An 11,764-nucleotide genomic window follows, 5' to 3' on the forward strand; every position below is an offset into this window, starting at 1 on the left:
TATGTGATAAGCAAACCTGCGTTATCGTCCCGTTTATAGGCGCATATTACTAATGCGCTCTTTAAATAACAAAAAACATATTTTAGTCTTATTTAGTTGCCTCAAAATAGCAACGCGCAACAATGCGCCTGAACACACCTCGTTTTCAGACCGGAACGTCCATGGGTGCAAAATTGGGTGCAAATGCATTTGCTATTTAAACAACATGGCGCTAAACGTGAAAATTATAATTGCTCCAGGTTGAAAGACACTTGCATTGCGCCGGGTGTATGATAGAGCCCATAATGTGTTTCTCCAAGAGTTAATCTGCTAATGCCAGTATCATCCAGTGTCATAAAAATACCTTCATTTGCATTATCCTCTGTATGTTTTATTAAGCGAGCATGGTGCCTCATGTCCTATAGTTGAGTGGGCAGTGTGCAGTAAACTCTGAAAGCTGATTAGCTGAAGTTTAGAAGGGATGTCTGGTGATTCCCATGAGACTTCATTAAAAGCACATTGGTAATTAACTCACCAGACACCATTCAAACCACATGCATTTACACACGCCGGTCTGCGTACACAGCAGTCCTGAGTGCCACAATTAACTCGTGACTTTACTGTACGTTCTCTCTGCTTGAAAGTGTTTGATTTATACTGTATGACTCCATGACCTGAATACAAAAGTGGCTGCTTTATTTAGCAAATATGCAGTCATACTTTACAGTCTTTTTACTTGAAGGACAATAGAATAAGGTGGGGAGAAAATGACAGGTGTGATAAGAATGTTTTTTATTTGATGAATGTGTTTACTGTTGGATGTTCTGAGTTTATTTTTATTGTAAAATGCAAAGAGTAGGACGTGAGAATGCATGCAGTAGTTTTTCCCTTAACAGATTATTTTAAAATTGGACATAAATATAACATAACATTGGAATAAAAAAGCACATTTTACATAATTTTCCAATAATTTTAATTAAAGTTTCATTATTGACACTTTATTAAAGTCATTAGTCACAAATTGATTGCTTCCACATAGTTAATCTTGAGAATTTGAGATGCATTAAATCATTTGGATGACAGCAGGCACAAATTCCCAATACACACTTTTCACAACTGCTATATATTTATATTTACTTTGTCTTTACCTTTAGCTCAGTTGGTGGGGCATGGTGCTATCAATGCCAAGGTCATGAGTTTGATTCTCAACGGAGTAGCTACACAAACCGATCCAATATGCTCTGTTTTTAAGAAAATGTAAATTTTCATCTGCAAAATGTAAATAACACCTTGTTGATCTACAAGGTTAACCTTGATGTTATCTTTGTCGTTTTTTTTTCTTCACCGTCTCCTCTGTGTTTTTAATTGACATTGAAGGTCAGCGTTTGCGGTATCCGAGCGCAAAGCAAAGTGAAGCAGTGCCACAAACAGCATTCTCATTCATTTGCTTTTGTCAGGGCGCTAATAAGCTAGCGGTGATGCTACCAGGAATCTCCATGCCGCCTGCTGATGAGGATTGATTTACCCCTGAATCAACCCAACAGCACTCCATCCATTACAGAGGGGCACATTATGATACTTCACCCTTCGATACAGTATGTCATGAGGAGGCTTAGAAAAATCTCTCTACTTATTTTTATTACAGTTATTAAATCAATCATGCTGCCTCAGAGATACACCCCCTAAAATGTTATTAGAAATCCAAGAATTGTAATAATATGTATAATTCATTATAAAAAAACACAGAAAACTGAAAAATATTAAACATACAATATAGATCAGGGTAAAATGTGTGTCTTATAAAGTAAACAGTAAACCGTATTTAGATGTTATGTGAATTAACCCTTTGAAAGCTTTGTAGCTTTGTAGTTTAGCTGGTGCATGGTTCAATTTGTAATTCCACTAAATGCTTTTCAAAACTTTACTGAATTAAAAATTATGCTCAATATTTTGTATTAGAAGTGAACTTTTACTTCACCTAAAGGATTATTAGGAACACCTGTTCAATTTCTCATTAATGCAATTATCTAATCAACCAATCACATAGCGGTCTGAGTATTTCACAATCTGCTCAGTTACTCTGATTTTCACGCACAACCATTTCTAGGGTTTAAAAAGAATGGTGTGAAAAGGAAAAAAACATCCAGTCTGCAGCAGTCCTGTGGGCTAAAATGCCTTGTTGATGCTAGAGGTCAGAGGAGAATGGGCCGACTGATTCAAGCTGATAGAAGAGGAACTTTGACTGAAATAACCACTTGTTACAACAGAAGTATGCAGCAAAGCATTTGGGAAGCCACAACACGCACAACCTTGAGGCGGATGGGCTACAACAGCAGAAGACCCCACCGGGTACCACTTATCTTCACTACAAATAGGAAAAAGAGGCTACAATTTGCACAAGCTAACCAAAATTGCACAGTAGAAGACTGGAAAAATGTTGCCTGGTCTGATGAGTCTCGATTTCTGTTGACACATTCAGATGGTAGAGTCAGAATTTGGCGTAAACAGAATGAGAACATGGATCCATCATGCCTTGTTGCCACTGTGCAGGCTGGTGGTGGTGATGTAATGGTGTGGGGGATGTTTTCTTGGCACACTTTAGGCCCCTTAGTGCCAATTGGGCATCGTTTAAATGCCACGGCCTACCTGAGCATTGTTTCTGACCATGCCCATCCCTTTATGACCACCATGTACCCATCCTCTGATGGCTACTTCCAGCAGGATAATGCACCATGTCACAAAGCTTGAATCATTTCAAATTGGTTTCTTGAACATGACAATGAGATCACTGTACTAAAATGGCCCCCACAGTCACCAGATCTCAACCAAATAGATCATCTTTGGAATGTGGTGGAAACCGGAGCTTCGTGCCCTGGATGTGCATCCCACAAATCTCCATCAACTGTAAGATGCTATCCTATCAATATGGGCCAACATTTCTAAAGAATGCTTTCAGCACCTTGTTGAATCAATGCCACCTAGAATTAAGGCAGTTCTGAAGGCGAAAGGGAGTCAAACACAGTATTAGTATGGTGTTCCTAATAATCCTTTAGGTGAGTTTACAGTATATATTTAATATATTTTTAACTTAGCATGTCACAATGCATTCTGGGATGGCATTTTCCAAAGAGGATACTTGCAACACTACCTTAGAAATTTTTGTCTTACATTTTTGAATAGCCTTCACATCTGTAATGTACCTATGATGTCTTAAAATGCTTTTGTACACTTGGTACAAGTAGTACAAAAGCTGTCACTGGGATGATACCCAGCAAAAAGTTCCTAATATGTACCATTTAGTAAAGATATGTATATATTTTGTACCAATACTGTATGTACCTTTGAGGTACAGTACTAATGTGCACTCTTAGGTACAATAACAGCTTTTGTACTTTATTTCTGAGCGTGTAGGTTTTGTGACGCATACCTGTATCACATTTGTTATTCTGTAAACACAAGTGCACTATGGATAACAATTACACTAAATCTAAATTATCTGCACGAAGGCTTTACGGCAAAAGTTCATCAAGCTAATGCATTCTTAATTAATGCTAACATGAAAGAATGACTACAGGCCAGATTGAATGTTAAAGCCATTTTTCTTTTGTTATGTTGTCATGAGTGAGCATGTAATTTGATGGGGTTTCAGCTGATAGTGATGAGCATTTTAAAATAATGAAACTCGGAATAATGCATGAGGGAAAATCTGATAAGCTTGTCTGATAAGCTAATAGCTTGTTCAATCTAGGGTGCGTATCATAAGTTAGACTAATAGTGCTACACTTTCCAATCGCTATGCAGAATGGACGTTTGCCTGAAAAGCTGCCTTACTCGCCAAGGGAAACCAAACATCAATGCTGGGCTTACTGTTGCTCCTGTTGTTGCATTCTTGAAAGCAAGTCTAGACTGAAAAGAGACCAGCTGGCAACTTTGAAATGGTGTCTGAATGAAAAAGACAAGCTGCTTTGTTTTCCTCTGGCTGTGAGTAGTGTGTGATATACCAGGTGGTGCTCTTGATTTTGCAAGAACACAAGCAGCTGAAACTCTTGGATGGCAGAGACAGCGCCGGAGAAATGTGAACCAGTTTGTAATCCTGGACATCTTTTGGTGAATGAGCCTTGAAGTAAAAGTCATATTTCAAATAATTACAAGCCCACCTGTACCAAAATGATTTTGTCTTCAATACTGTAAGTTTATGTAGCAATTTATTGTAAACAAAATAGATCAGTTATGCTAAAGTGGTCATGCAGCATTGTACATTCTTACTCCATTATTTTATATAGGTCTTGTAATCTTATTGGTTATTGTCTGCAAGATAAGTGATTGCACGTTGTGAAAAATATGCTCCTTTTCCAGCTCCCCTAGAGTTAAACATTTGATTTTTACGGTTTTGGAATCTATTCATCCAATCTCTGGGTCTGGTGGTACTACTTTTAGCATAGCTTAGCATAATCCATTGAATCTGATGAGACCATTAGCATCGCGCTAAACAGTAACCAAAGAGTTTCAATATTTTTCCTATTTAAAACTTGACTCTTCTGTAGATACATTGTGCACATAAGACCAACAAAAAATGTAAAGTTGCAATTGTTTAGGCCGATATGGCTAGGAACAATACTCTCATTCTGGCGTAATAATCAAGGACTTTGCTGCCGTTGGCTGCAGAAGACGCAATGATATTACAGAGTGCCCGAAAAAATCCCCTGCTATTGAAAGTTACCAAAGAGACTATTTTCAAGCACTGCGTAATATCATTGGGCCTCCTGAAGCCATGTTACGGCAGCAAAGTCCTTGATTATTACGCCAGAATAAGAGTATAGTTCCTAGCCATATCGGCCTAGAAAATTTTTAATTTCCCGTCTGTCTTAGTACATGATGTAACTACAGAACAGTCAAGTTTTAAATAGGAAAAATATCTAAACTCTTTGGTTATATTTGAGTGCGATGCTAATGGTCTAATCAGATTCAATGGATTATGCTAAGCTATGCTAAAAGTTGTACCGCCAGCTTTACAAGAAAGGCAAAAAAACAGAAAACTATAAAAAATATAGTATATTTTGTAGAACAAGTATAATTGAAAATTTTATTGTCCACATAAACAGATTATAATAATAAAAAAGTATATACTTGTTCTTTATCTATCAAACATTTGATATGATAAATAACAGGTGTCATATTAAAATGGCCATGCCTTTTCATCTTACATGGAAATGGCTTTTAAAATATAAACATGTGGGACATGTGTACAGTATTTGCCTATGGAGCATGTTCAACAAAGCCCATAAATCGTGCATGTATTTGTTTCTTGACGTTTGTCCTGAGACTGATGTCTTGTTTAAGACAACTCAATTGCAGGAGTTTCATTTGACAGATGACCTTTCTCCACAGCTCCATGAGGTGCATCTTCACAGTGGGAAATAAACAATACAGTACATTTAAAAAGACAAGAAGGTCTCTCAACATACAGTACAAATGCACAAATTTACTTAACATCTCTTGAGAATCAAATGCATAACAAACATGATGCCATCCAGGAGCACATATTCCTGCAAGGTAACATAGTTTATCCCATTCCAAACGTGATGAATGGTTATTTATGACGCCCTTTCCGCTAGATCTGGATTTATGCATGTGGAGCACCATATAGCCTAATGAAATCATAAATTTCAAATGCTTGATATGATATACTGTATGCCAGCTTCTGACTCAGACACCTCCATAGGCCAGAGACATTATTTTGGGATTGGCAACAGACACAAAGCCCTGTAACTAATTCAAAAGCCTGATTTTAGTAGTTGGGCTTTTTCCAACATGATCTCACAGAAAGTCGTGTTATAGTCACGCAAAATGTATCAATTTATTTGTGTCCATGGCACGAAATTCAGCTTCCCTTTCAATACGGTTCACTTCGCATTGCGTCAGTTTGCTGACGCTATGGGGGAAACTCCTGTTTACTCCGTGATTGAAGCCTATTGGTTAACGTCTGTAGAAAATACAGACCAATGACGTTTGAGCCCGCGCGGGGGCGTGGCACACGTCCCTATATAAGCCGGTGAAATACGTCAAGAGCTCATTACTTTTCTCCTTCAGCGCGAACCTTCTCGCTGCTCCGAAGAAGAAGCCCTTACTCGCCGTCGATCCAAGCACTGCAGCGGACTACAACACACCAGCGTGTTCCCCTGCCGCTTTCCGGTGAGCCTACAAGAGTATCTAAAAGAGCAGAAGCGCGTTGAGATAATGTCGCTTCGGCATTGCGGCTCCTGCCGAGCCCCTTTGCCCGTGGAGGATTTCCACAAAGAGTGCGTCATCTGTCTGGGTCCTGCCCACGCCGAGGCCGTACTCACTGAGGCGGGCTGCGCCCACTGCGAGCTCCTTCCTATCGCGGTGCTGCGCTCCCGCCTCGATATCTTTAAACGGAAGGCTTCCCGTGCTCTCCCGCCTAAACAGCAGCGGAGCCGTGAAGCTGGAAGACACCCTGAGACCGAGTCCACGCCGGCTCATCCCCCGCGTGCTCTGTCTCCCCGCCGTCATCCTGTCACCTTCGCCCGTGAGGACTTACGCCCCCTGCCGAGTGCTAGCGGCATGGTTTCCTTTGGGTCCGGTGACAACTTGGAGATGATGTCATCCTCTGAGGAGTTGGAGGATTGGGCGGCTTCGGATGACGACGCCCACGCAGCCGCCGCCGATGAACCTACCGAGTCGCGTCCTCACGACTCTGAGCTCATCCGCATCTTGACGCAAGCTACGGCGGAGCTCAATATCAAGTGGTCGCCGCCGTCAGAGCCTCAACTCAGCCGGTTGGACGAGTGGTTTCTGCAGCCCGGGCGCCGTCAATCATCCCGCCAACGGCAGGCGCCGTTTTTCCCTGAGGTTCACCAGGAGCTCACCAAATCCTGGCGTGCTCCCCACTCCACCCGAGCTCAGAGCGCCGTCTCCCACGTCCTCTCCGTAGTGGACGGCGCCGACGAACACGGCTACTCTAAGATGCCGCCGCTCGAGGAAACTGTCGCCGCCCATCTCTGCCCGTCTTCAGCCGGCGGATGGAGGGCTAAGTTGAACCATCCGTCGAAGCCCTGTCGCCTGACATCGACCCTGGCGTCGAAATCCTACGCCGCCGACGGACACGCTGCATCCGCTCTCCATACGATGGCGGTACTGCAGGTATACCAGGCAAAACTCCTCCGTGACATGGACGAGTCAGGTCCGGACCCATCGACCTTTCAAAACCTGCGCAGCGCGACTGATCTGGCCCTTCGCGCCACTAAAGTCGCCACTCAGGCTGTAGGAAGAGCCATGGCCAGCCTGGTTGTTCTGGAGAGACATCTGTGGCTGAACTTGACGGAAATCAAGGACACGGACCGGGTTGCCCTTCTTGACTCGCCCGTGTCACCGTCGGGGCTCTTCGGCTCCGCTGTGGAGGGGTTCACCCAGCGCTTCACTGAGGCACAGAAATCGTCGCAGGCTATGCGGCATTTTCTACCGAAACGATCTGCCTCAGCGTCTGAGACCGGCCGCCCAAAACCGCCGCCAACTCAACGCCCTAAGCCAGCACCAGCTCAGCCCCAGCCGAGAGCTGAACCGGAGGTCAAGCGCCAGCGTCCTGCACGACCGGCTGGCCCGCCTCGACGCCGCGGTCCCCGTCCTAGGATTACGCTGGACCCGACGCCGGCACCGCCTCCCTGAAGAGAGTCTGAGGAGGAAAAGAGGCTCTGGTCCCGCTTCGGCCGGCCCGCCCTCGAAAGTTCTGCGTGTTTCAGTCCCCTCGGGCGCTGGACACACCCTCGCTGTAACAGCGAAACACAAATTTTTACCTTTTCACAAAAAGAGCAAATTTCCTCCTCTGTACACACAAACACACACACACGGCTTAACGTCCATAAGCATATCGACGCTCGCCGTCAAATTTCACGTTTGGCAATCCACCCCCGGTATGCCGGGCTGGATTCTAAACGTAATCCAACACGGTTATTCACTTCAATTCGCCCGGAGACCACCCCGGTTTCGCGGCGTTCTCTACACCACTGTCCCAGACGATCGTATACAGATCCTCAGGGAAGAGGTGCGTTCTTTATTACTAAAAGACGCGATAGAGACGGTCCCGGCGGATCAAAGCGAATCAGGCTTTTACAGTCGTTATTTTCTCGTTCCAAAGAAAGACGGCGGCCTCAGACCGATATTGGATCTACGCGTTTTGAATCGCGCTCTTGCCAAACGGCCGTTCAAAATGCTTACAGCCAGACGAATCATGGCGTTAATTCGACCGGGCGATTGGTTCATATCAGTGGATCTGAAAGACGCTTACTTTCACATTCCGATAGCGCCACGTCACAGGCCGTTCCTAAGATTCGCGTTCGACGGGACAGCATACCAGTACAAAGTTCTGCCCTTCGGATTATCTCTGGCACCACGCACATTTACCAAATGTGCGGATGCGGCTCTCGCCCCTCTCAGACAGAGCGGCATCCGCATATTGAATTACCTCGACGATTGGCTTATTCTGGCACAGTCAGAGAGGGAAATTACTGCGCACAAGACCGTTGTACTCCAGCATTTGGAGAATTTGGGGTTCAAAATCAACCTCCAGAAGAGTTTGCTCACCCCCACGCAGCGAATCACGTTCTTAGGCACGACGCTCGACTCATTAAAGATGCGGGCATGGCTTACACAGGAACGCGCGCTCACGGTCAGACGCGAGGCGGCATCGTTCAAAGCGGGTTCACATCTCCCTCTCAAACGATTCCAGAAAATGCTGGGTCTGATGGCAGCAGCATCCCCACTAATACCGTTGGGAATGCTGTTCATGAGGCCGCTTCAGTTTTGGTTGAAAGCGAAAGTTCCGCCCCGTGCTTGGTTGTCGGGCCGCTTATTAATCAAAATCACGTACAGCTGCGTGAAAGCGCTTTCGATATGGACATCCCCTCACCTTTTCCTCTCGGGCACGGAGCTCGGCTCCGTGAGCAGGAGGAAAGTGGTGACTACGGATGCGTCTGCGACGGGTTGGGGCGCTCACTGCGACGGCGAGCTCGCCTTCGGTGCGTGGAACAACCAGTTGTCTCAGCTACATATCAACCACCTCGAGATGTGGGCGGTTATCTTAGCGCTACGACACTTTCGACCGAAACTCCAACATCAACACGTTCTAGTGCGGTCGGACAGTATGACGGTGGTTTCGTTCATAAACCACCAAGGAGGGCTGAGATCTCGCTCCCTATCCAGGCTGGCGAAACGGCTTTTATTATGGGCTCACGCGAACGTACGTTCGTTAAAAGCGACTCACGTACCGGGTGTAGCCAATACGGGTGCAGACATTCTCTCGCGCAACGGTCCGCCGCCGGGAGAATGGAGACTGCATCCTCAGACGGTCGAGAGAATATGGACCGTCTTCGGCCGGGCGGAGATCGATCTGTTTGCATCAGACGAGAACGCGCATTGCCCGATCTTCTTCTCGAGACATCACGATGCCCTGTCGCAAGCATGGCCGGCGTGTCTTCTGTATGCTTTTCCTCCGGTGGCCCTGTTACCACAGGTCCTTCAGAGGATAAGAGAGACGAAATGCGCGATAATTCTGGTCGCTCCGTTTTGGCACAATCAACCGTGGCTCCCCGACCTATGGCAGCTGAAAACATCAGCACCATGGCCAGTACCGCTGAGGAAAGACCTCCTATCTCAGGCGAGAGGGGCGATATGGCATCCACAGCCGGAGCTATGGAATCTACACGTTTGGTCTCTGAACGGCAACCTTCACGCCTTTCAGGACGAGTGTTAAATACTCTAACTGAAGCTAGGGCCCCATCTACCAGGCGCCTTTACGCTCAAAAGTGGTCTATTTTTTCTGATTGGTGCACGACGAAAGACTTAAACCCAAACACCTGTGAAGTGGAGCATATTCTCTCCTTTCTGCAGGAAATGCTGGACAGCGGTCGCGCGCCCTCGACGCTTAAAGTGTATGTGGCGGCGATAACGGCGAATCACGCCCTTATCGCCGGTCGCACCGTGGGAAAACATGATCTAATCATTAAATTCCTCAGAGGCGCTCGCAGACTACACCCACCGCGACCTAACACGGTCCCGTCTTGGGATCTGTCCACGGTCCTGAAAGCGCTGCGCGGTCCCCCTTTCGAGCCCCTCGAGCAGGCTGACCTGCGCGCTCTCTCGTTTAAAACCGCTCTCCTCCTGGCGTTGGCATCGGTTAAACGAGTGGGCGATTTACACGCGTTTTCAATTGACCCGTCGTGTCTGGAATTCGGTCCTAACGATAGCAAAGTGATCCTTAGACCGAGAGCGGGATACATTCCTAAAGTTTTGACCACGCCATTTAGAGTTCAGGTGGTTTCACTTCTCGCCCTTCCAACGGCGGACGGCGAACAAACCCCGAACACGCTCTGCCCCGTCAGAGCGTTAAGAATATACACGGACCGTTCTGCCTCATACCGCAAGTCAGATCAGCTGTTCGTAAGCTTCGCACAACATTCCTTAGGTATGCCGCTCACTAAACAGAGGCTATCTAAATGGATCGTCGAAGCCATTGCTTTGGCTTACGCCTCCCTGAATGAACATTGTCCAGTTGGTTTAAAAGCTCACTCCACGAGGGGTATGGCTTCATCTTGGGCTTGGTCTACGGGGATTTCTATCGTTGACATTTGTAACGCGGCCGGCTGGTCCTCGCCGTCTACGTTTGTCAGATTTTATAGCCTGGATGTCCCTGCCTTACAAGCACAGGTCTTATCGGCTTAATGATTCACGCGATTGCGTTTCTGTATGCCTTCACGGTGCGTTGCTAGCTCACCGTCATGGCTACCTATTAATAAATCATGCACAGCTCGCGGCGCGCTCAGGGAACCCGCCGTCTCGTGCTCTATTGTATATGCATCATGGTGCGTTTAGAAACTTCACTGTATGCGTATTACTGTCTCATATATGGTGCTTACACTTGCGCTCGCTAGAGCTATGTATATACTGGGTTAGGGCCACATGCAGTGTCTCTCCGGTAAGGGCACCTCAGTCCGTTGTGTATGCACGGCGGGATGGGATTACGTTCCCCCATAGCGTCAGCAAACTGACGCAATGCGAAGTGAACCGTATTGAAAGGGAACGCTTAGGTTACTCATGTAACCCCGGTTCCCTGAAATAACGGGAACGAAGCATTGCGTCGCTGGCCGTGCTACAAACGTCTACGCAGCGAGTGTTATTCGGCTGCGCGCTTCAGTCGAATAATAATGAGCTCTTGACGTATTTCACCGGCTTATATAGGGACGTGTGCCACGCCCCCGCGCGGGCTCAAACGTCATTGGTCTGTATTTTCTACAGACGTTAACCAATAGGCTTCAATCACGGAGTAAACAGGAGTTTCCCCCATAGCGTCAGCAAACTGACGCAATGCTTCGTTCCCGTTATTTCAGGGAACCGGGGTTACATGAGTAACCTAAGCGTTTTTTACATGCCTTGAGCCCGAATGTCTTTTTCGTGACACTCGCACAAATTTCTATAAATAGTTTCTCGTGTCCGTAGCACGACTTTCTTTTTCGTATCATTTTATGTATTGTTTTCTCTTTTTTACCCCTATTTTTAAATCATTGTCGCTTGGGGTTAGATTTGGGTTAGGATGTCTAAAAATGTAACAGAAAGTGATTTTAACCCCAACCCTAAGTGACAATGTTAAGAAAATAGAAAAAAAACAGCCCAGTGCCACGAAATTTCATTATAGTCACATATTTTTTTGGTTTTTTATTTTTTGATATAATCACGAATTTCCGCGTTTTTTCTTGATCGTATAACGAATTCCTGT

This window comes from Paramisgurnus dabryanus, chromosome 17 (assembly GCF_030506205.2).
Source record: "Paramisgurnus dabryanus chromosome 17, PD_genome_1.1, whole genome shotgun sequence".
Lineage (NCBI taxonomy): Eukaryota > Metazoa > Chordata > Actinopteri > Cypriniformes > Cobitidae > Paramisgurnus > Paramisgurnus dabryanus.